Genomic DNA, 25,721 nt, shown 5'->3' with positions numbered 1-25,721 from the left:
GCAGGAATGAAATAATCCCATCCCGCATGAGAAAGTCAGAGCCTCCCTTAACAGGGCAACCAGCCACTGCTCTTGCACAGCACTGGTCCCAGGCTCAGCTTGGGCTTTCTGATGAACAGAAATCCCTCATTTATATTTGCTCCTATGTTATCCTCATCTTTCATAAGCACCCCAGGTGATACAGACACAGCTCTTACCACCATGAACACACAACCTGCTCCTCCCACATCCTGTATCTTTCTCTTTTGGATGTCAATTAAAACCAAAGGGTTTTTTCCCCTTCTGAATCAGAGAAATCCCTACACTGTGAACAGGAAGGCAGAGTCATGCTAGAAGAGAGGGCTTAAAAGTCAGGAAGAGAAGCTCCTGTCCCTCCACAGATGAAGGGAACAGAAACTGCTTTCATTTCCCTGTGCTCAGCGTAACAACACCTGTGGGTGAATCCAGACTGTCCGTGACATGACTGCCTGCCAGAGCCAGGAGAATGGTGAATATGATCCAGTATAAACAAGGAAGAGGGAAAGGAGTCTGACAGCTTTCAAAGAGGTGCTGCAAACTGCCAGTGTGCAGAAGTAGGAGGAGGAGGAGGGCTGAGGCAGCCTGTGTGGCATGCAGCCGAGCACTGACAGGTTCCTGAAGCCAGCCTGCTCCGTGGCCATGCCAGGAGGGACGAGCTGAACACTGTGAGAATTGGTACAGGCTGCTGTGAGCAGCCAGTGGCTATTTGCAGCCTCTTTGGATGATGCACTACATAGACATAGCCATTTTCCATGTGCCAGCCAGGTGCCCTCCAGCCAGCCTCCAAGTGATCCAAGGGCAGGAAACAAGGAGCACTCTAAAGCCGAGCACAGACCTGCTGAGCCTGGAGACCTCTCACCTATCCTGGCTACCTCATCCCTGTAATTGTAACCTCTGTAAATAGCTGTGCTTGTTCACAATTGAAAATGAATTTTCAGCTTGTTTTTTTTGTTGTTGGTTTTTTTTGTTGTTGTTTGTTTGGGGTTTTTTTGGGTTTTTTTAATCCCCTTTGCATTGCACTGCAATCACTCACCAGGTTAGGCTTCCACCAATGTTTCAGAGAGAAACACTACAATAGCTCCTCTAAGCCTAGAATGCCTGGAGCTGCTGAGCAAAGGAGTCCTCAAGGTACAGTGGGGGAATAAAGGAAATACTGGTCTTGGGGTAGGGCTGTTGAGGACTGTGGAACTTGGCTGACAGCAGAGACAGAGGTGGAAAGTGAGACTGGAACCAAGAGATGATACAAGTGGCCATTAAATATTTTGTATCAAATTGTTTGAAAGTATAAATTTTGTATCAAATTGTTTGAAAATATCAATTTTACTCTACAGCAAGCCTCAGACAGAGGTTTTAAATCATAGAATAATAGAATATCCTGACCTGGAAGGGATCCACAAGGATCAATGAATGTGCTCCTGGTCTTGCACAGGACAACCCCAAGAGCCCAAGAGAAATTTTGAAATGCTTCTTGAACTCTTATCAGGCTTGGTGCTGTGGCCACTTCCCTGGGCTCCTCTTCCACTGCCCAACCATCCTCTGGCTGAAGAACCTTTTCCTAATACTCAGCCTTAACCTTTCATGACACAACTGCAGACCATTCCCTTGGTTTCTGTCACTCTGTCACCACAGAGAAGAGATCAGCATTTGACCCTCCTCCTCCCCTTGAGAAAAATTGCAAACTGCAATGAATGAGGTCTCTCCTCAGTCTCCTCTTTTCCAGGCTGAACAGACCAAGTGACCTCATTTGCTCCTTGTATGACTTCCCTTCAAGGCCCTTCATCATCTTTGTAGCCTTTTTTGGGGCTCTAATAGCTCAATACCCTGCTTATATTGTGACACTCAGAACTGCCCCCAGCACTGGAGGTGAGGCTGCCCCAGCTCAGAGCAGAGCAGGACAATCCCCTCCCTTGCCTGGCTGGCCATGCTGTGCCTGATGCCCCCCACGACAGGGCTGGCCCTCCTGGCTGCCAGGGCACTGCTGGCTCACATTTATCTTTCCCTTAACCAGAACCCCCAGATTCCTCCTTGCAACACTGCTTTCCAGCATTTCATTTCCCAGTCTGTCCATACATCCAAGGTTTTCTTGTCCCAGGTGCAGAATCCACCACTTTTGCTTGTTGAACTTCATATGTTTGGTAGGAAGGCTGCCCTTGAAGGAGTCTACAGTTCCTTGCAATTTAGTATAATTGGCAAACTTACTTGGTCTTGTGTCTAAGTTGTTTATGAAGATGCTGAAGAAAACTGGTCCTAAAATGTAGCCCTGCAGAACCCCACTAGTAACTACCATCTGTATGCCAGACAGCTTGTCTAGAAGAACACTGTGAGAGACAGTATTAAAAACTTGACTGAAAACCAAAAAGATTACATCTCTTGGTCAGCTAGGTGGGTAACCTTGTTGTAAAATGAAACTAAGTTTGTCAAGAAGGACCTTCCCCTCATGAACCTGTGCTGGCCGTGACCAGTGGAGAAAACTTTGCCAGTTGTCCCTCCAAGCATGCTCCTTCCAAGTCTCACAGGGAAATGAGAGAGCCACACAGAGAATGGTGGCTGTGGCAGCTTTAGCAAGGCTCCATTTCCTGTTCTTCCTTCATCTGCTCCCCCGTGCTGTTGGAGGTGCTGTGCAGGACATGGACTTGAGACGAGGTCCTGGTGTGGCAGCTGGATTGCAGCATGGCAGTGCAGGATCTCCTTGAGAACAGGTAAGAGCCTGCTCCTCTGGTCACCAGTGAAAGCTCAGGTGATGATGGAAGAGGTCCTGTCCATGGCTGAGATACCTAGTGAGGGTTCCTTACCTGCAGAAGGCCAGGGGTATATATAGCCCTAAACAGCAAAAGAAGAACAATGAATTTGTGATGTCTACACAGTTTGCCTGCTGGACTATTGCCATGGCTTTTATCAGGTAAGAACTCTGGAAAGCTGAGGCAGATCAGCCAGAAATGTCAGCAGTAAAGCATTCATGATGAACCACAGAGGCCTTCAGCACAACAGGAAAAATCCCCCTTGTTGACAAAGAGTAGGCTAAACTGAGACACTGTCCCTAGATGACTGTAAAAGAAACTGCAAGGAAAAGTAGTTTGACCCTGTCTCTGTGTGTCACAAATGAAAATAAAATAGGGCAAGGACCTTACAAGTGTCAAACCTCAACTCTTTCTCCATGTAATGACACTCTCATGTCAGCCTTGGCAACCAAAAAATATACAGTGGGAATACTGCCTTTCATTTCCTGCTGTTAGACTTCATGGCTCTCACTGCCAAATCTGGAGCATGGTCCTCTGCACCTGTTTCATTCCTTTTATAGTTGCAGCACTGAAAAAGAGCCAGTCCCTTTGGGGGGATAACTCACAGCTATCACCAGATAAAAAGGAAAAAAATAAAAGGTGAAAATGAGTCCTTGTTGCTAAGCATCATCATACAAACCTTCTGAGAATAACCCCATGTACATGTAGTCTCAAATGGTCAGCCAAGGTATTCCCAGTGGGCTTACTGAAGTTACACATGGAAAGAATGAATAATTTACCTTTAAAATGTTAGAATCCTTAGTGATTAACAGATGTGATCTGTTGCACTGCTTTGGTACGACAAGAGTTTGAGACAGTTGGAGCTTAAATTCAGTGACTATTCAGAGGCATGAATATGTGAAATGTCATGGAGATGATTCAGTGTTTTCAGCAATGTGCTGAACATGGTGATGCCATTCCCTTTTTCTGATCCACAGAGAATACGACACATGATATGCACAGATGACTAAGGGGAAAATCGTTAAATTGGTCCTTGTAACACATGGAAGAGCTAAGGATTTGCCTCTTGGTTAGTATGGGACTGCTACTGAGATTTACAATATGCCTAGGGCATGGCCAGCTCATCTGTACCATAGAGAACAAAGATGCTGGGTCTTCAAATATAAGTAACGTGTCCTTTGGGATTGCTTTCCTGGTGTGTGAACACCCAATTCAGGAGAGACCAAGTCTTCATAAACCAGTCTTCTGTTGGGGTTACATAGAATCTGAATTAATCTGCCAGTAAGGCTTACTGCCCCCTGGTGAGTTGTGGCTACAGAGACCTCTCTGGGTCCCTGCTGAGACCTGTGATCTCAGCTTATAATCAGGGTTTGTCAAAGAGGTTGACACAGGGCTTTCATTCAGACAAATACATTAAGCTCTCAAGGAGTGAGGTTGTCCATAATGAAACATCAGAATGTAATTTCACTGCAAGGTGATACTGGACAAAATCAGACATAAGCCAAGTCTGACTATATCCCCACTCACAGGCTATACATCCGGGCCAAAGCATTGTTGAGCTGAAAAACAAAAACCTTGAAAGTCTTTAAGCAGCATGCAAGATATTTTTTGTGTGTGCTTCAACTTTTTGATGTACATAGAAGAGCTAAAATATGACATGGAAATTTGATAACCTTGACAGTGCTTTTCTGGCCTGACTGGAAGGGGTGAAGTGCTTGAATTTTGAAGGAGCAGTTTCTCTGGGATTTTGCAGCTGATTTCAACTAGCCCCATAGACTGTCACAAATATTATGAAGTTCTGGAAACTCTTCATGCCCTCTCTTTGTCAAATTGACTGCTCAAACCTCTGCTCATGCTCCCATGGTTTCCTACTGACAACTGATTTTCTGGCCTATTTAGTCTTCATCTGACTTTGCTCTAGAACCTCAGTGTGTGCTTAAGTATGCTGAGTTTGTCTCATTTTTTTCAGCCAGAGAAATAGTTTCTTGTTTTTTCAGCAAAAACCTCCTGTTGCTGAAAATTGAACTTGGAACTTTCTTCTCAATACCTCAACTGAACAAATAGCCTACAGAACATGGTAGATGTTCTGTCTTATTCAAACCTAGATGTGCTTCATTGGTCTTACAAAAAAAAATCTTGTTGAATAAGACTTTAAGTGGTTTTTGTCTGTTTAACATCAGTTTTCTCATTTTTATTGTTTATTGAAGACTGGAATGGTGAGTCATAGGCATCTGCAGCTGATGGGCAACAGGTGATTTCCCAGAGTCAGCTGGGGCAATAGAAGCTGATGGTTTGCTGGATGATACAGGTGGTCCTGTATCCACAGCTGTGAAGTACAAGGTGAAAACTGTTGGCTGAATGATAAGCATCTTGAAAGAAGCATAGAGAGGACAGTTTCGGCTGAGGAAGTCTGAAATATTACAGGGCTAAAAAACTTTAAAATCCCCTTTGTAACTCTCATTTACATGCATTTCATGCAGTCAACAGTGGTGTGACAGGACAGTTGAGCTAAGTAGAAAGAAGCAGTGTTCAGGAGAGAATTGTAAATAACAAAATAGTCTGACTCGTGAATTCAAGCAAACACTATTTTATTTATCCACATCAGAACCTGGAATTTTCCTGGAGAGGAAAGCATAAATCTGACAAATCCCATTAGGAACAAGAAACATAATTTGAAATGAAAATAAATTTTGGAAGTGATTTAGCTGCTGATAATCAATACCAATTACAGGGCAAATGGAAAACAGAAGAGAAAGAATTCACATAACTTGCATTCACCTCATTTGCACTTCTTTCTTAAAAGAGAATTTACTCACAGCACTTCTATTGTCCTAGCAGGCATTCATACAAGGGTTATGGTGCCCAGTTTATTTACACAGAATAACTTCAAAGACATTGTTAACTGCAGTCAGGGGAGTTCGTGATGCTCAGTACCTCTGAATATCAGTAAAACTTAAGTTGGCGGGTCCTTATGGCATTCAAGCCTGCAGTAAGGTTCCCAACTCAGGCAAATCAATGCAGCCAGCCTCTGTGATTTTAAATATGACTCTCATGATTGTTTTTGTTGCTGTTCAAGAAACAGTTTTCGGCAATTTTTCTCAGACAGCAGAGTGCCTCAGATTTGTTTTTGTCTTTTGTTAGAGAAAATTCTTGGTGTGGTTGGAAAGAAAAATCTCAAAAATGTGACCCCTCATGTTTCAGAAACCAGACTAGACCTAAGAAGACTTCAAATGATTGTTTTCTAATCTTATTATTTCAAGGTCAGTATCATGATATGGTAATCATGAAACAATTTAGGAAGTCTAGAGTTGACACTAAGAAAAAAATTTGGCACATTTACATAAAAACTTGTTATCCAAACCAGGATAATAAATAATACTACTAAAATATAAGTACTTTCATCTTTCAAAAATATGTAACTTAAATTCTACTCTATTTACAATAAAGAAATAAACAGTGAAACCACAGAAAATCCCATTGTTGGCTTGGATTTTTTATTTTGTTTTGTTTTGGTTGGTTGGCATTGGGTTTTGTTTGTTTGAGTTTTTTGTTTCGGTTTTGTTTGCTTGCTTGTTTGGGATTTTTTTTTTGGTTTAGGGGTGCTTTTTTTTTTCTAACGAGAGGACACAGAATAACGAAGAAGATAATATATTAAGTGAACATTGTTAATGATCTCTTTTATTTTCAGACTTCCTTACTTGTTAACAGTTTCAAACGCACTGTGGTAAAGTGTCCTGATCAATTAACAAGATAGATGTGATTTTTACTGAAATGAAAAAATTAGATTAAAAAAAAATAGAAATTATTTTCAGTAACTGTGGCTGTAAGGGCAGCATATAGAGGAAGGAGAATTTTCTTACTTGCATGTGAATTAAGTGAGTCCAAGGGAAGGAAATGGAAGGACAGAAATCTGCAGCTGGAAGAGGTAAGAAAACAATTTTGTCTTTGAAATATGTATGAACTAACCCTAGAAATATATCCTTACAAATGAGGGTAGCATAAGTGGTGGAAAGCAGAAATATGAGGAGTTCCATCATTTTAAACATGTTACTCCAAGCTGGGCTCAAATATCTGGGAATTAATGAAGGCAACTCTTTCTGAGAAGAGCAACATCTTGGATAAATAAAGTGAAAATTTATTTTAAAATCTCTTTAAAAAGAAACTTGTTCTTCCATTTGATGTTGAAGGAGTTGGAATTCTGGAAGGACTCTTAGGTCTTTACTTAGACATGGAATCAGCACTCTAGATGTCACAAATGACATCAGAAACGCTGGTGAATGGAACATGCCCAGCAGTGCTCTCGTGCATATGAGCCAGCTGGCCAGGAGCAGCTGTGTCTGTTCTGTGAGTCTCCCCAGCCACCAAAATGGGAGGACCATGCATGAGCTTCCTCCCAGGAACCAGCTTTATAAAATTTTGTTGCCAGGACTGTGTCTTGGAAATGTGTGACAGAATGGGACAGCCAAAAGCGTGACTGGGAGGGGTATCAGCAGTGTGATAGTTGGGCTCCAGCTCCCAGACACAGTTAAATCTCCTTGTACAGACGTATGGAGTTTTCCCAAAGCCTCATTCAGAAGCCAGTCTGAGCACTCAATGGCTTTAAGCAACTAAAAGAATGGTGGCTGCTGGGACAGTATGTCTTCAGGCTCCATATCCAGCTAAATGAGGCAAATGTGACTGCACACACTGCCCCATTTCAGTACTTCCTACACCTCAGGAGCCAGAGAGCCCCTGAGCACAGGCTGCCTAAATCTCTCATCACTCTCTTAACGGGAGCTGTCCCCCCATTAGCCAGCTCCACGCGCAGCAGGCGGCAATCCGCAGTCTCCGCGGTGCCCCAGCCCCCGTCAAGCATGGCAGTCTCATTAGGCAGGAGCAATATGCTCTGGGTAGAAGTCCCCCTTTGGTATTCCTGTAACTTTCTGTATTTCCTTCTGGGAAAGAGAGATTGCCCGCTTTCTCTTTCAGACTTTCTCACATGTTGAACGTTGAAGCAAAAAAAGAGGCATGAGGTTATTTTATAGTTAAGTAATTTCTTAGATATGTGTCCAATTTATTTCCAACATACAAAAATGCAGACTGAAGGATGCTATGCTCAGCAGAAGGTTATTTTCCTTCAACAAGTACTGGCTACTTTGGAGGCAAAGGGTCAGGCACTTGATTAGATGAATTACAACATAAAGTCCTGTTGTATAAACTATGTCATGCCCCAGGCTTCTCAAAACAGGGCACTCTATTTTAACTCATAATGGGTAGCTGGATTCAGTAAATGGCCTAATCACAGCAACATAAATATTTATGGGAAAATTTTTCTAATTAGGGTATGAGCTTGTTTAGATGTTATCAGTTAGAAAGGGCTTTCCCAACAAGAAAATGGCTGTTAGGAGACATTAGGAAATGGTTAAACTCCAAGGGATTAAAAGGTCATTGAAGTGGCAACATGCAGAGTCTATTATGGTTGAAATTTAGCTTGCATTCATGTCTTACATGTCTCCTACATATGGAATTAAAATACCATCCTCACTGCAGAAAAAACCCGTTATTTGTTTATTCCTTGAAAAATGAAGCTACCCTACCAATGTATGATTTATGATAATTTTAGAAATTAAATGCTCTCAAAAGAAATAATTTATTTTAATTCTTGCTTTATGCTTAGTTGTATAAAAACCTGTATTTACCTCAGTAGTGATGTTTGCAAAGTAAAGATCCAATAATGTTATGATTTGTTCCCAGCACCTCAGTCACAGTGATTTTGGATTTAGAAAAAGTTATGTTTAACATAGTTCATCTTTGATGCTCTTGTTTGCTGATGTTGTGAGCGCTGATGGTGGCATGGATAACAAAATCAGGATAAATTACATTTTGGTAACCATGTATTTCAGATCTCATATTACAAGCACCAAATTATTGATCACATTCAGAGCCTTGTTATGCCAGCATAATTCTTAAGTAATTTTGGTGCCTTTAGGAAAATTGCTCTAGGTTTAGTCTAGTATAATTGTCAGAGGAATTCATCCCTTAAAGTAAAATTTGTAAGCTGTCTTAGAGGGAAATACCTGTATAAAACTGATTATGTGAAGTACAGGCAGAACTATTCCCTGTGGGAAACTGAATGTAATTTCTGTGGGATTTCATTATTCTGCTATGAAGTGTGTGTGTCTGCCATATGGTATTTTACTCTTAAGGTATAGCTCAAAAGGAAAGCTCAGAAAAAGAAAAGAGAATGTTCTACAAACTTGCCTTTGAGCAAAATTTGCATATTTTAAAACATTTAAATGAAAAAGTACAAGGTAGAGAAATCTAAATGCCATCAACGGAGCTATTGATTGTATCTGGCTGCATTTTTGAAGTCAACATCTGTAAGAAGTTTCAAGACCATGCACAAGGAGATAAATGTTGCTGCTTTCCTGACAAAATGAAATCTGTACTGCTTTTAGTTGATATCAACTGCAACCAAACTGGACACAAAACTACAATTTCATGTGAAGACATTGGTTTGTTGGTTCATCTAGAATGTCTTCCTAGCCCAAACCAGACTATGACAGCTGCGACCTTGCTAAACACATCTACACAGCAAAGACCACAGGAGCTACTGCTGAAAACCATAAAATGACACGTTGAGAGAGTGATGGTATGCAAATGCTTAATAAAGCAGATCTGGGTTTTTTCCTTCTGTTTCAACTAACCTGTTATAGATGAACATTCCCCTGTGCCATGACTTGGGGAACTGGGGCTCTCAATTCAAATGGCACAGGCCATTGCAAGTTCTCCAAAACAAAGAGGAATATTTGGAGAAAAGCAACATGGTATGCAATGGTGTTGCATTCCTGTTTGATTTAGATGAGTCTGTATGTGGCAGAAAACTGAAATACAAGGAAATGAAAAGTAGCTGGTTTGAGGGCCTGGGAGTTTGGGGAGCTTGTTGGATGCTGTTCAAACCCCAGTGGCCTCAGTCACAGGAACCTGTGTGCTGCTTGTGCTCACTCTGTGGCTCCATAGCTGTTAGTTGGAGGGCTGTGTGCTGACTGATCTCCCAGAAGTACAAATTTGATCTGGCTCAAGAACAGGCACATGATCACATTTCTGTCAAATTAGCCAGAACGCACCATACAGAACTGTCATGGAGTTTATGTTGGCTTTACACCAGCTGAGGGAGGATGGATGACTTTCAGTACAGCCTAAGTTAGTGGTGTAGAGGAACAGCACCTGGTGTAAGCTGAGGTCTGCTTGATACAGATAATCCATTAGCATTTCTGGATGGATTCGAGTGGGTGGTATTATATCTGAATAATGAGTTTTGTCTTACAGTTGCAGCATTCCCTGTGCAGTAGTGGGAGTTTCAAAGAGTAGAAGTACTTCTCTGCTGAACTATAGTTTCAGTTTTTACCTGCTCTTCTACAGAGAATAAATTATTTAGGGATGATTTTCTTTCCTCTTTCTGAAGGATTATGTTTCTGTGCATGGAGTGGTACCCAACTATGTGCACTGAAAAACAGTATTGAGATGCCAAAAGCGAATTGAGTCTGGGGCTCCTGTTTTCCTGACACTTTCAGTGACCCTTGACTATAAATGACAGTATTACTGGGCAGCTATTGCCCACACTGCCAGAAGTCTATAGAGATGCTTACTGAATGTCTCTTGGGCATGTGCATATTTCTCCTTTAACAGAAAACAAAGATATCTGAATTTTCAAAAAATTTAACCAGGCAGGAATCAGTGTGTTAAATTACTGATGTTAAATTACTGATGTCCAAGTGCATCATGAGAAAAGACAAAAGAAATTGTACTTGAGGGACAACTATCACAGCACCAGAATAAAATGTGACATGATGTGTGCACTTCATTACATGGCTGCAAGGCCCATATGGACAGAGTCATGTAACTTCAGCTCTCATCCCCTGAGTGAATGTGCAGTCAAGGAATATTTACATCATCTTTCCTCATGTCCAATTTCCATCCTGGCCAAAAGTTTCTCAGTAGAACTCATACAAGAATCACTGTGCTTCAGGCATTTCTAAATAAAACCAAACTCCGACTAGAGACCATCTCATTTTGCAAGCCCACTTCATTTTCTAGACATATGGTTCCCCTAAAAGTTTTATCATTATGCAGCGTTCCTGTAAGGGTGACTGGACACATGGATGGTGGGAGGAGGAGGAGGAGGCTGGGCAGGGAGCCAGTCCAAGAGGAGTGAGATATCTTCTACTGCATTGTGCCTACCATATAAAGAGAGATGGTCCAACAATAAACAGTTTTCCACGGGAAGATTATCATTGGTAACAGCTGCCCTCAAAGCCTCAGACAGCTCACATTCTCTGGTATAATGGAAGCCATCAGTCATTTTTAGATTGCTCTTTAAATTTACTACAGTAAATTTATTTAAATCTTAAAATTTATTTAAATCTTAAAAGATTTATTTAAATCTTAAATTTACTACAGTAATTTTAATGGGAATTAGCAACCATATTCCATTGCAATAATTTATTGCATGTCTAAAAGCACCCAGAGAAGTGGCCTTCCTTCATCACTATGTTGTACTGTCACTTAAGGAAGAGAAGGTGCTCCTGTCTATAGCCTCAGGACCAGACAGCTTCCTGGAAGTCTAGCTTGTATAAGTGGGTGAAAGGTGGATGAAACCTGATATCATGTTTATACTGACTTCTTGAGACAAACTGATTCCTGCCTAAGTCTCTTCAGAAGAATATAAAATGTTAGACCTAGCTTTTCAGAAGAAAAGTATGATTTTGAGTGTCTGGAGTTTTGTCCAACTGGCTTTCCAATCTCTATTGCTTCCAAGTGACTAGAGAAACCCTACAAGACAGTTTTTCCAGACTTCCTAGGATATTCAAATATCCTGCATCCAATAAACAGCTGTCTTGTCTGAGATTAACTTCAAAAGCACAAAAGATTATTACAAAGGGACAGCAGTGGAAATAGCTAGATGGATGTTGATCTCAAATCTTTCCCGGAGTAAAGTATCCTTCAGTGTTGCTTTCCATATCTATTTAAATTTTCAGAAATGGATAACTTGTCAGTGATGATGCATACAGAGGATTAGTTTGGGCCCTAAGTAAGAGAGCTGGAAAGCAAATTTCTTGGCTAAAATGCATGGCAAGATGAAACCTGGAGGAACAAAACAATAATTGTGTACAAGACACATTTTCCCATGTTACATAGCAGAACATAAGTGAAAACATAAAAAGCAGATTAAAGAACAAAAGAGATGTCAAAGCATTTGATTAAATGCAGCACTTCTACTAGGAGGGCAGTGACCTTTTCGAAAGTTGACTTCTGTACAGAAGTAGAGCCCCTTGAAAATAGAGTATTTGAGGGTGACAAAGTGGTTCACCTTTACAGACACTCTACCAGGAACCAAGCCTTGTCCTGCACAGTCAGGTGTGTATACAGAAGGAAAGGTGGCAGCTCCACAGGATGGTCCCATCAGTGTAACTGGTGGGTGGACTCTCCAACACTGGGGTATTAGGGTGCCTAATGCAGAAATCCCAGAAACCTGAAGTTCTGGTAGAAGAGGTTTATGTGAATGATGCAGCTGACCTACAGTTATCAAATTAGCCAGTTAGGGCAGCAGATGTTGAAAGGAAGAGCTGTAGCCCTGTTGCAGAGCTCGCCTGTGCTCCTGCATGCTCTTCACTAAAGAGTTGAAAGTTCCATATTTAAAAGCAGTTAATTTTGTCAAATTACGTCTCAAAACATTTTTCCTCTCCTGTTTAAACTGCAGCCAGTTAATTTTAAATTTTAGCAATATGCTTTTTCCTAGTAGCCTTCTCAGAAACTTTATGAGTACGTAATCCAAGCCTAAAATGAGAGGCTACCAGAACCTACTTTTCTTAATTGCAACAGCATGAGCAGCTTGCTGCAGTTCATTACATTATATTTGGGGGTAAAAGAATTCACACTCTAACCCTTCCCCTCAGAATGCAAGGTGTATTATACTGATAAAAGCAGTGAAGAGATTTGCACCGCACTGTAATTTCCCAGTGCCTTGCTTAAGTCCTGAAGTAGGCACCTGGGGGTCTCCCTCCTATGCTGTGAAGGTAAAAGCCCTTCACCAGTTTACACCCACAGAGACAGCATCTTCACTCTCAGCAGTTTTTCCATTACTTTGTAAAAGTGCTGGGAGTTATCAGTGGAGTATGAAGAAACTGGCTGTTCTAGAAATTATTTACTTTTATACAGCAGCTGGACCAGGTTGTCATTTACACCTTTCTAACCTTTGGAGAATAAAACAAAGGCAGAGATGGTTTTATTCAATGTTTTCAAAGTGTTTTGAGATACTAGTTTTGAAGGAGGTGCTATGCAAATGGAAAAAAACAAGATCATTTGTGTGATATTACAGACACATGAAAAACAGGATTTTGTTTTGATGGTAACAGCAATGATGACACAATCCTCTGCCTTGTGTGATAATTGATCCATCAACAGACTGCACCACACCTCTTCTTTTCCTCCATATGGTGTATTAGTAATTAGGCCATTTGAGTTTATTTTCTGGAGGTGGCTGAGAACTTCTAAGTCAATAAAACTGTTTTCAATATTCAAAGACTTCTTATGGATTTACTTTTTATTTTCACTCTTTAAGGACTGTATGGAAAATAATTTTCAGGACGGTAATGCAATTGTTTATGCTTGGATTAATCTGTCAGTTGGTTAGAAGCAAAACAGCACAAGAGGATCAGAGAAAGGGTCTAAGTCTTATGCAGATGCTTTTGTTAGGGAAACTCTCAATCTTCTTAACATGTCAGTCAATTCCAAAACTGAGATGAAAAACCTTAGCTTCTTTTTTCCCTTTCTATTTCTTTTCCTGTATCTTGAAACTGTCTATTCAAGGATTGAAGTATTTCTGAGCTCTAGGAAGAAAAAAAGAAAAAAAAAGAAAAAAATAAAGGATGAAATAAAAGTGCTAAACATGGTTCTACAATTAATATGTAAATCAGGCTGATAATGCCTGGCTAAGGCAACAGCTGCTGTGCATGGACCAAGTACTGCCATAAGCGGCATGCTGCTGCCATGCCACTGCCATGCTGGCCTTCAGCATCAAAGCTGGAAGACTAAAGCCTCAGCAGCGCTGAGGACACATAGCTGTGCTTGTCTGGAATGGCTTTGCCTTTGGATAAATGCCTCTTTGAGGTCCTGGCTGAGGTCCTGGAATGAGCCCTGCTGCAGAAGCTGCTGCTTGACACTGATAAGCCTCCAGGAACACAGCTGCTGGTGACTTGCAGCCACATCCAGCATCACTGCAGGTGCAGACTAATTAGACCTATTAAAGCAACTTCATTTGCCCCTCTAGCAGTTAATATCTCAATTCAAACCTTCATTACTAGGGGTTAATAACTCAGGCAAAGAAACACACTTGGGACTTCAATTTGATATAACATGGAGACTGTTTTTCCTTCCCAGTTGAAATAAATATTGTGAATGTAAAATCCTAGGGAAAAGAAAAGCCTCAAGTCAACCAAATTCATTCATGGGTAGTCACATCCCTCATGAGCACTGTGACAAGGAGATGCCTGAACATCATTTGAGTAGTCAGACTCTTGTGAGGAGTACTTATTTTTCTGTCACTTGAAAGACCATGTTGTTAGTCCCAGAGAAAGCACATTTAAATGAGAAAGCTCATTTCCCTTATGGGTTACAAGCAATTAGCACCACAACATTTGGATCACATTTCTGACATTTAGAATAATGTACAGAAGTTGGAAAAACTTGATTTCTTTGTACAACTCATTTAGGTTAGGAAAGTGTTTAAAAATGGAAAACTGTTCACTCTGCTGTGCTAACCATAGCAGGCAGGGCCCGGCAGGTCCCTGCTCCCTGCCAGTTGTTTGCAGCAAGGACTGGTTTCCTCAGGAAGATGCTCTAACATCTGGTCCACATCTCTCAGGACTGGGGACCCATGGAGCCTTCACAACAACAAGTTTGAAGCCCTTTGCTACAAGGAGTAAATCACTATTGAAACTGTGCATTCATTAGCTATTTTCCTTCCACTGGCTGCATTGTGAGAATACACTCCAAAACAACAGAAATCAAAGATTATGTTTATTATTTTAGTTTTCTGGCACAATTATAACCATCAGCTTAGGCAGGGAACATGTTGTGGAAATTGTCTGCTCCCTGGATCCCACTTCCCTTTTGTTCACTCCCACCGAGCTGGCATGACTCTCTAGCCATGGGCTCCAGGGGCTGCAGGGGAACGCTGTGCTGCCGGCACTCCCCACACTCCCTCACAGAGCCTCTGGAGACATTTCTGGCCTTTTCAACCCTGACTTGTTACTGTCAGTCCAGTTAAGCTGAGGGCAGTGCTCTGCTGAGTTAGCTTTCTTCAGTGGTCTTCAGGAATGTTTAGGGCTTGCAATGTACATCACCTTTTCAAAAAAATGGGGCATGTGGCAGGCTATCCACATAATTACCCTCTAAAATAGGTTGGAAAATAGCAGCTAATAAATATCATGAATGCCTGCAGAAGGATTTCATTAAGACTGCACTTTTGGAAATGACTCTGAACTTTGTTTGATGTGTCTTCTTGTAAGTGATATTTTGAAGAAATCCCTTAGCAGTTCTGTGGCTTATTGGCCCCACACACATGAAGAATAATTGTGACATGGAGCAGCAAAGTATGTCTCCAGCTGAGGTGTCAAGAACATCCAGAACTGGAGAGACAGATCACAGGGCTCTGCTGATTTATTTGTCCCACTTTATCTTGACAACCACATGCAAAAATGGATCACAAAGGACACCAAAATCACTACAGATGCAGAAAGAGAAGGAACCTTTCTTCTTCCCTTATGTCTCCCTAGCTGTCTGTCAGCACCTAGCAGGTGATATTTCTAAGCTGGAAAACAGTCCTTCCATTTCTCTCCAACTCCAGAGAGCAAACAAGCAACACCTCACCTTACCACTAAGGTTCAACATGGCAATGGTCTGCTCCCTTCCACAGGTGTTATCATAGCCTGTAGTTAGCTCTTACCTTAATTTTAAACTGCCACACACTCTGAAAATCCATTATAAATTGATAATAGGGATAATTTCCTGGCTCTGTTAGTAGCTAACATGGTATATTGCTTTTTTGGTGATCAGATACTTCCTGTTGCTTACCTGTGGTGCAGAGCCTCTGTGAGCAAGAAGGAGCCCCACAATGAAGGTGTGAGCCTTGCCAGCTTCCAGCACTGAGAGACCTGCACCCTCACACTTCTAACAACATGAATGATCTGACAAAACCAGTCTGTTGTTATCAGACATGTCTGGAGCAGGGACTTGCTGATATCACATCCTGGACAAGATGTAGAATCTTGATGTAATCTAGCCTAGCTATGCCAATGGACACCTTCTACCATGGACAGGGTGGTTTCCCACCAATTGCCAGTAGATTTCCCAGAGAGGTGGCTGGTTTCCCAGGTATCCACAAAAAGAGAGGATGTAAACAATTTTGCAAGGTCTGTATAAAGCACTGCCGCACATTTAAAAGGAAATTAGCGTGTCCCTTGGAGATCCACAGAGAGAGGCTGGAAATCGGGCATGCTGACCAAATCTGATATTCTTTGGATGGAGGTCCTATTCGCCTTTGAAACCAGTGTGAACTCAGTGATTTCAATGGAAGAAGGTCCTTCACCCTGTAGGTCTCAGGTGGTATTTTTCATTCTTCAGGGTTAGAAAAGTCCTACAAATCCTTGAGCATCAAGGCATTCTGCCTGGCCCTAGGTCTCCTACACACTGTGACAAGTCTGGATTCCTTTCTCCCCCTTTTTTTTTAAATTTATTTTTCCAGGTTTTTTGTTTTGTTTTGTTTTGTTTTTCTCCAGTCTGCTTTTTAGTGCAGATTATAAACAGTTCCAGAGCAAGCTCTTACTGTGACTGTGAACAAGTTTGGTACAGAGAGAGGGATGGCTTTTAAATCCAACCTCATTAAACTATAATGCAGCTAAATACACAATCTGGATGCTTAAAGAGCCACCAGCATAATTTGTCAAGTATTAGAAAGAAATAGCAGAGACAGACAAATAGTACACAGAGTCTTTAAAAAAAGGTGAGGGAAATAAATGCTTTATTCATACTTGTGCTCATACCAACTGAAAAAAAACCCAACACAACAATATAAGACCACATAGATAAGTACTTTCCAAAGAAAATCTGTGGTTAATGGAGGTGAGAACATATTGCACTGCCTGGTACACATATGATAAACCATTCCATTTTGCTGGAAGAGGCAGGTGATTTTTTTTTCCTCTTATGGATTCATTATAAATCAGACCCATTATAGTACAAACTCTTTTTAAAAAACCTAGCCCTCTGGGCATAGCAAAATGATATTATAGTTCATTCTCACTTTACATTACTTTTGCCTTCATTTATCTTTTAAGATGTAAAGATATTTCTCAAACTCATAAGCTTTCACATGAAGGGAACACACTGTTCTCTCCAATATCAATAACACAATCTTCAGCATTCCTTTGAATTTCCAGCCATACAAAGGAGTTTTCAGACATGATAAGAAGAAGATTGAGGAAGCTGGTAATGAAAAGTTAAAACCAGATTTTGATTCAGAATCTTCATAAATTTTACTTCATTTTTGGGAAAATAACAGTGTCTTATCTCAATGTTTCTAGCTGAATCTTTTAATACCTAGTGCAATTCACAACCTTTCCATTGTGGAATTCTGAAATGTATGTGGAAATGTTTTTACTGGGCAGCAGAAAGAATATGATGGATCCATCAAGCATATCATTTTTTCTAGGTGTTGGCTCATTTTTATTAGTTACTCATGACCTTACCTACTTTCTCAGAACTTCTTTCTTCTCAAAATAGCTATTCCAGAAAAAGGAGCTGCCATTCAAGGCCCAGCTGGATTGGCTAAGGTGCTTGAGATACATTGCTTGATTCTGCATTCTAGGAATAGAACAGATCTGACTTATAGGAAATTCTTAAGTAAAAGCAAAAACAAAAACAGTTTTCTTTTAATGAGTAAATTAAAATATATTTTGGCATTATTTTGTGTTGGTTTTCATGGTGTGCCACTTTTTTTTGAAACAAAACAACACTGAAGGCCATTGATTCACAAAATCCTTTTCCTGTCTGGAAAAAAGTCTAGCAACTTTAGTTAAAATTAGAATCTAAAATTATTGTAAGTGAAAATTGAAAGAATTTTTTTTCCAAATTTCTTACCATCTATGCATTGACAACAGTTTGTGAACAGCCAGTGTACTGAGTTTACCTTCCTCAGGGATGGATGAGTATCAAAGAAATGTAACCCCCTTAAGAGAAATTAAAATATTTGTCTTTATAAATATATATTTATAAAGAATCCATGTTACAAATAGGAGCTCAAAACAAATCTATGCTGAACAATTCCAAGTAATATGAGGGAATCTAGGAGTATAGTTTCTGCTTAAGTGTTTCAAACATTTTGGCACTATTCATTCTATTCTGAAAACAACTCTAAAACATTCTTTAATTTGAATGGAAGCTGATGGGATTCATGTGCTGTGTATTCTTGACCAAGCTGCAGTTTTCAGACACACCAAAAATAGTTTCTAGGTGGTGGTTTTTAAGTCAAAAGATGAATATTTGGTTCTGTGTTAGAAATCTATAGAAAAATGCCTTTTATTAAAAATATGCATATTACAGGTTGTAGATAAGTGTTTCAGCACCAAAGAGGGTTTCATAAACTCCCTGATTTAATATACTTGTATTTTGGTTGAGGGATTGCATTTCAGTAATAAGTCCATGCAGAAATATGCTTTGGGCCATGTCAGTTTATAATGCCTGTGAAAGGGGACACAGGAAGTTTTCACTCTCATATTCAATAGTTGCTTCTACCCTGGCAGGGTTTTATTAAGATTGAGAGCCCACAGCACCTCAGCTGGATATCTCTGTGTTTGCTCTTGGTCATCAATGTCACATTAATTTTTTTACAGCTCTCTGTCTGTTGAGGGTGTTGGATATGGATGCTGTTCCTCATCTTCATCTGCCTGGGACTCAGACTGAATGGCCAGTTTCCCAGGCAACAACTCCATTTCTCTGGATACAGTGATCCTGAACACTGGGTTCTGGGACACTTTTGAGCACTCAACAGGCATGTTTGTCAGGGCAGGATTGGTGACTGGGATAGCTGTGCAGCAGCCCATGGAGGACAACAGTCCTGAGAAGTTCCCATCTTCCAGGGACTGAACAGCAAACCAGGAATCCTTGGCCTCCAGCAAACTGAGACAGAGGATGTCCCAATGCAAAGGGAAATACACAGCTCCCATTGGTTTGTCATTCAAGCCAGGTGTGACTGGAGCTGAGGACAGAAGTTTAATGCAGCTGGGAGGAGTTAGATGTCCTTTACTACCAGAAAATTAAAGCAATTATTTCTTCTTCCAGGTCTTCCAGAGCCACACTCTGTACATGTGTGTCATAACTTCCTATCATTAATGCAGGAATATTCCTGAACAAATGGGACCAACATGTGGGCATCTTCCTCTCTGCTGTAAACCAGGGTTAACTCCTGCAGCAGCCCTGAGTCTGTAGCTCACCCTTTGTTCTTCCTTTCCTCATTGCACCACACCCCTCCACCCCCAAACCAGCATGATGTGGTCAGAATTTACAGAGACCACAGGACAGAGAGTTGATGGGAACTGGATTATTTTAATCCCATGATCAGGGCTAGGTGGGCCAGATTTGGCCTAGATTTTTTCTGAGGGAGAGGAACAGTTTTGAGATGCTAAAGATCATTGACAGCCCATTAGGCAAAGGTAGCTCTTGCCAGGTCCAGTGATTTTCTTTAAAAGTCTACCAGAGCTCAAAGCAAATTCCCAGACATGTTCTGGCACTAAGACACAAACTTTTCTTCAGTCTTGTTTTGAATCTACCAAAGCTATGCCAATTCTAAAAGCTGCTCCTGGAGCTGAAGTAAAGTCTTGGCTTTCACATTTTTCACATCCACAACTGCTTGAGAACAGTGTGACATTCTGTCTTTGGCAACTGGGAAGAACTTTGGCAGAGGGGAGACTGACCAGCCCTCAGCAGCCACTTCCTGGAGCACGCACCACAGCAGGCTGGGAGGCAGAGAGTTGTGCTTTAGGAGAAATGCAGGTGTGGGACACTGAGGGGCTGGTGAGAGATCATGTCTTTCACTGTGGTAACAGTTGGGGGTCCCAAAAAAGCTAAACTTCACCACCCACAAGCTCCAATTATTTATAAACCAGAATTAATTAACATCAGCACTAACTGATGGTTAATGTCACACAAACAGTTCGTATTCCATTGATTGTGGGGAGAATGTAATCAAGGAAAGGATGTAAGGGTCTGACTCTCAATAAATATATTCCCTTTTTAGAATGACCCAAATGGTGTAAACTGCATTCAGAAATTCACTCCTCATGTCTGGATACAAGGTGCAAGACTAGATCAGTTAATTAAAAAATAAAGCTTCTGGTCAGTGCATTTCTTGCAGAGATTCACTGCTATATAAAAAGAACCATAAAATTTAATACATTTTAATACAAATATTCACCAACTAAACGTGTAAGCCCCAAAAAAGGCTTAACTGCTAGAATTCAAGAGTGTTTCTATCCCTGTGAACTCATCAAATGAATCACAGCCCTAGGATAGATTTCATTGCATGCATATGTTTAGAATGTAAAAAAATTAACCCTTGGGCTACTGTTGCTTTGGCAGGCAAAGGCATGCTATATGTGAAGTGGGAGTGTGAACATTTTCTGCTTGTGTGTTATGGTAGTCAGAGTGTTAAAATGAAAACCACCAATTAGGAGCAGAACAATTACTGTGCTATTTCATTTCGTAAAGAATGTGTTACTTTACACAGAAAGTTCAGATTACAGTGCATAGCATGTAGAAAGAGAGAAAGGAGATCTGTACAAGCAGGATTAGATGAAAGCATGATGGGTTTCCCAACCCATGATTAACTAGCCTTATTAAAGACTCTCTCTTCCAAACCCTCAGGTGAACCACTGTTATTTCCTTTCCACTTGGTTCTGTATTTTTCTACCAATGCACCAGCCTGCTCTGCTGTGTCCTTCTGCTGGGGTGGGTGGCCATCAGCTCAGGGCAGTAAAGTTACCCCTTCTGCCTCCTCTCCCTAAGCCCCCTGTCACTGCTAGGCCATAGTTCATAGGTCTACAGACCCTAATCTGACCCCAAATGATGCACAAGGCATCATTCCTAAAGGAAAATAATCTTAAAAACCCCATCAAATACTACGGAGCAATTATTTTCTCTTTATCAAAATTGTCTTGGGTAGAAAGGCAGTACACTGGACAGGTGTCAGCATTTTAGAGAAGAAGAACCAAGATGCACATAACCCCAGCCAGGCTTCTTACATTGTCTTAAGCATTTTACTTCCTGGTCTAGAATTTTGTCCTTATTTTCTCTTTGACCTGCAGCTCCCCTGGAATGGGTGTTGAAGGGAAGCCTGAGGACCTCCTTGTTGCACAGCTCAGCAAGAAGGCTCTTGCCCTGATATTTGTTTTGGCAGCTGAGGTCACCAGTGAAAATCTCTTCTGTTACTAATCCTGAAAAAACTTGTACCTGCATCTTTTGCAGTAGCCCTGGCTGTTAAGAACACCTCAATAACTGCATTAGGTTTCCTTGGTGGGGATGAAGCAGGCATGCAAAGGCCTTGTGGCTTTTAGCTTAGCTATGGATTCCCACCAGCTTCTCACCTGCTGCTCACTCCCCCTGACACAAGGGAGAGGAACAGCTTTCCTCCCTCACTCTCAAAGTCCAGTCCCCCTGGTCTGTTACGGGTGCTCTGTGCTGCTGTGCACAGACACAGCAGTCACACTTTTCCAAGGCAGGTAGGTCGGATTGTGCCAGAGCCAAAAACCCAGAAGTTCCAAGGCACTGTGCCCTGGAGACCAGCTGTGGTGAGTGTACCTGCAGGCAGGTTTGTGACCAGCCTGGCCTCACTCTGGTTCACAAGGGGGCTGGCTGGTGGCGGTGGGACCAGAGCCCAAGCCTGTAGCTGTACCCACAGTGCTGCAGCCTCCTGGAGCTCTGGCACTGGAGTAGAATCATGCAATGTGGCTGTGCCCTCCAACCACAGTGCCACTGTCCTCAGTCACTGCTGTGGTGTGATCCCCGAGGGTCACCATCTTCTACCGAAAACAGCTTTGGAAACCTTTTGCTACTGCTTCACATAAATCATCTGTCTTCTTTCTCTATTTTAGAGAAAAAAAAAATTATGAATTATATTTATATATATATTATTTATTTATTATATATTACTATGAATCTGCTCAGTCCAGTGCCTCCACTGTAAAACTAAAAACAATGGTAATGTGGTATATGGGCAACTCTAGCCCACTTCTCCTCCTGAGGAGAAATACATACTTATTGTTGGATGTTACCTGGAGACATTTGTGCATTCACAGATAGATTGTATGCAAATATGTGAATGGATACACACACACACATAAACAAACTATATATGTGTGTGGGCTTTATTCTCACACACTAAATTATTATTAAAAAAGTATGTATTGTGGCATGGATTTATTAGGCATGAAATACAGGTTTATATATCATATCTATATAATATGAGTAAAACTAAATTTATCTGGTATCTCCTGGGTGCTGGGACTTGTAGAGTGCTAGCCCCAACCATTTAGTATAGCTCAGAAAGAGAGCTGCAGCAAATTAACAAAACAGTCTGATTTGTGAAGCTGTCAGGTTTGTTGAGCTTTGAAACTGTTGCTCACAGACAGCTGCAGCCATGTCTCATAGAGCAGGAAGCACTTTTGTCTGACAATAGCTCTGTTTTCAATTTGGTACCTCCTCCTGTGTTTACAACTCTGAGAAAAAACAAAGTCCATTATACTGGGAACAACAAGATTTTCACAATGGCTTTTGCCTTGTTCCATCTTGAATTCATAGGTGCCAGATTATAGATGTAGAAAGGGTGCTCTGTTTGAGACTATTGCTTTGAAGAACTGAATTATGTTGAATTCTTCCCTTCAGAGTTTCAGATTTTTTTCCCCTGACTTAATGGTCTCTGAATGTTGAAATGATTTGCACTGCCTGTGCAAATCGAGATCTTTTTTGTCTCAGCCATTAGCTTTTTGCAATGTACTGTAAAGTAAGAAGCAGGAAAAATAAAACTGGAGTTCCTCTATTTTACTCCAACCTCCAATTTTCATTACTTTCAGACTTTTCAGTCAAATCCTTCTCATTTTCACTATCTGGTCTTTCCTTCTCAGACATAGCTTCAGGGAAAAAAAAATAAAGAAAGATAAATAGAAAGGAAACAAAGCAGCTTGGTAAAGTTCTACTTAAACACATGTAGTTGGCTTAGCTGGTGACCGAAATCTGAGATACATTAAATGATGCAAGCATAAAAGTTCTGTTATGTATTCCTATGTATTTTTCTAAATGATATGAGGCAAAAATGAACTCTCATCAATCTATGTTCCACTTAGAATAGTTAAATATTTTCTATATCACCTTTCTTGGTGACCTCTGCCAGATGGGGTCTAACAGAGCCAAAGAACTTTTGAAATGACTGCTGTCTGTGCCACGGTCCATAGGCAGGAGCTCATCTAACTGAGACTCGTATGTCTAAAAATTAGATTTCTAAATCAAAATTAATGACTCTTCACTCCTCTTTTAATCAGTGGAGAGAAGAAAAACCTTGGCAGAGAAATGCATGTGACTTAAATGCACATTTTGGAGTGAGATTAGTGACAGGTTTTACTCTTGTGGTGATTTCTGCCTAGCAAGGGCTGACAGATCACAGTGTTCCTCCACTGATGTGCAGCAGGGGCTGGTATAGGTCCTCTCTGCCTTAAAATTGGATTATTACATCAAAAAAGGTCTACAAAGCCTTCTCTGTACGATGAAAGCTTGGTTCCATGAATTTGATCCATCATTATAATAACACTGTCTAACCTTAAATGGCCTTTAAGAAACTTTTTGAATAATTTATTTATCCTTTGTTTTGTACTGGTTTTGTTAAACACCACTACTATAAGGGAAATCATTGTATTATATGCAAATTATTGATACACAATTATCCAGGGAACAGAAGGTCTTCTTGTAAATGCCCATTGTTCTTTCCCACTATATTTATGATACAGCACTAGTATAATAATATTTTGTTTTGTTTTGTTGATGTGTGTTGTTATCTTAGCGGTATTTAATCGTGTTCATGAAATATCCTGAGTAGATATGCGTAGGCAGAGGTCCAATGGCTTCAGTGTTGCTTTGGCAGAACAGCATTTGTCCATTTGTATTTACCTGACTTAGCAAGAAACTGCAAATTTTTAGAAAGGAAAAAACTGTGGTATAAGGATAGGCCAAAATGAAACCTTGGCAGTCTGCTGCAAAGGAAAATGGGGCTAATTTGCTGTTTAACCACATTCCTCATTACAAAACGTATCTCTGCAGACTGTGCTAGTAATTAAAAATGTCTGTTTTAGCATTTGATATGTATTAGGCAAAGTTGCGAGTCATCCAGTCTTCAGCAGAAATGAATGTCCCCCACAACAAAAAAACTCTTTGAATTCTGAGAGAGGAAAAGTGGAGATTTAATTAGACATGTTTTTGCATTGTCTTGTGAATAAAATAAAAAAAACTCCAACCCTTACACAGGAAGATCTTGCTTTATAATTTGATATGATTGATGTTGCTCATATACTTTTGTGTTAGACAGCTATGTAGAAACTAGTAAGCACTGAATGCCAGGAACAGATCATGACACAGATTTGTCATAACAATGCATGGATATGCTTCTGAGACAAATGTGTTAGTAATTTACAGCTCCAAACCAGTTGGAGTTTGACTCCTGAGGTCTTTCCTGAGGATGGAATCCCATCTCTGGGAGATGTTTGCTTTATCTCAAGTTGCTTCTTGTCTTCTTATTTATATGTTTTAATAATGTTTTTCTCTGAGTTTTAACCGCCTCTGTTTCACACCAACAGCCACTGACATTTCTATATTTCAAAGTCTGTTTTAAAAGAGTGGTTGGGTCTGTCACTTCTTAGGGTAAGGAGAGTGATGTGCTTTTAGCAATCAACAATTATACTCAAGTTGGGAACAAGACAGCACTTCCCAAATCAGGATCAAAAGACCATAGAAGGGAAAGGATGCAATGCAGAAAAAGATGATCCTATAAGACTGTATCTTTTAAATCTTTTCTGTACAGCTTGAAACAAACCATAATGAGGATTGTGGTGGGGGACAAATCTGAGGACTGACAAAGTTCAAAGAAAATTAAAAGAGAACTTGTAATGAACTAGACTACTCATTTGTTTTTCATCATCAATATCTCCCTCAAGATGAACTGGGTTCACTCTGTGGTACTTCTTGGGTAAACCAACATTGTTTTAAACAGTGCTTGTGCAGCAAACCACTGATTACAGGAGCTTATGTCTAAGATGACTTGTACAAAATGAACACAGCTGCAAAATTTTCTGGAAGAAGCACAGTCTACATGCACATTCAGCTATGCAATTAAGGGTTTTACACCTTACATATGCATCTTTGATATTTTATCTTGATTTTTGGGCCTGTTACCACCAGATTCTTTCTTGAGAGTACTTCAAAGTTAGACGAAACTATGTTCCTCATGTTACCTTGCTTCCAGTATAATGACTTGCTGTTGAACCAGGGACAATTATTCAACTCTTTCCTCAAATAGGAAGTGCATTTCTGCCTAACTGTGCACTTAAAACATATTAATATTCCTTACACATTTGATCCTGTTTGGGAAAAATAAAAAGTTCAAACTGTATTGCACATGTCCTCTGGGAAAAGTCAAAGCAAGTTCAGATTATGTATAAAAAATATAATTTCAAGGTTGTGTATTAACATACTGTGACTAAGCTGAAATGGAAATTATAACTGCTCCATTATTGTAGGTCTGGGTCATAAGCGGATCTTTTCTAATATTTAATAATAATTCATACTTGAGTTTTATATATCTCTATACATAATATTTCTTCAGATTATCCA

Source organism: Poecile atricapillus, chromosome W, assembly GCF_030490865.1.
Source record: "Poecile atricapillus isolate bPoeAtr1 chromosome W, bPoeAtr1.hap1, whole genome shotgun sequence".
Taxonomy (NCBI): Eukaryota; Metazoa; Chordata; class Aves; order Passeriformes; family Paridae; genus Poecile; species Poecile atricapillus.
This window is presented reverse-complemented; position numbering follows the sequence as displayed.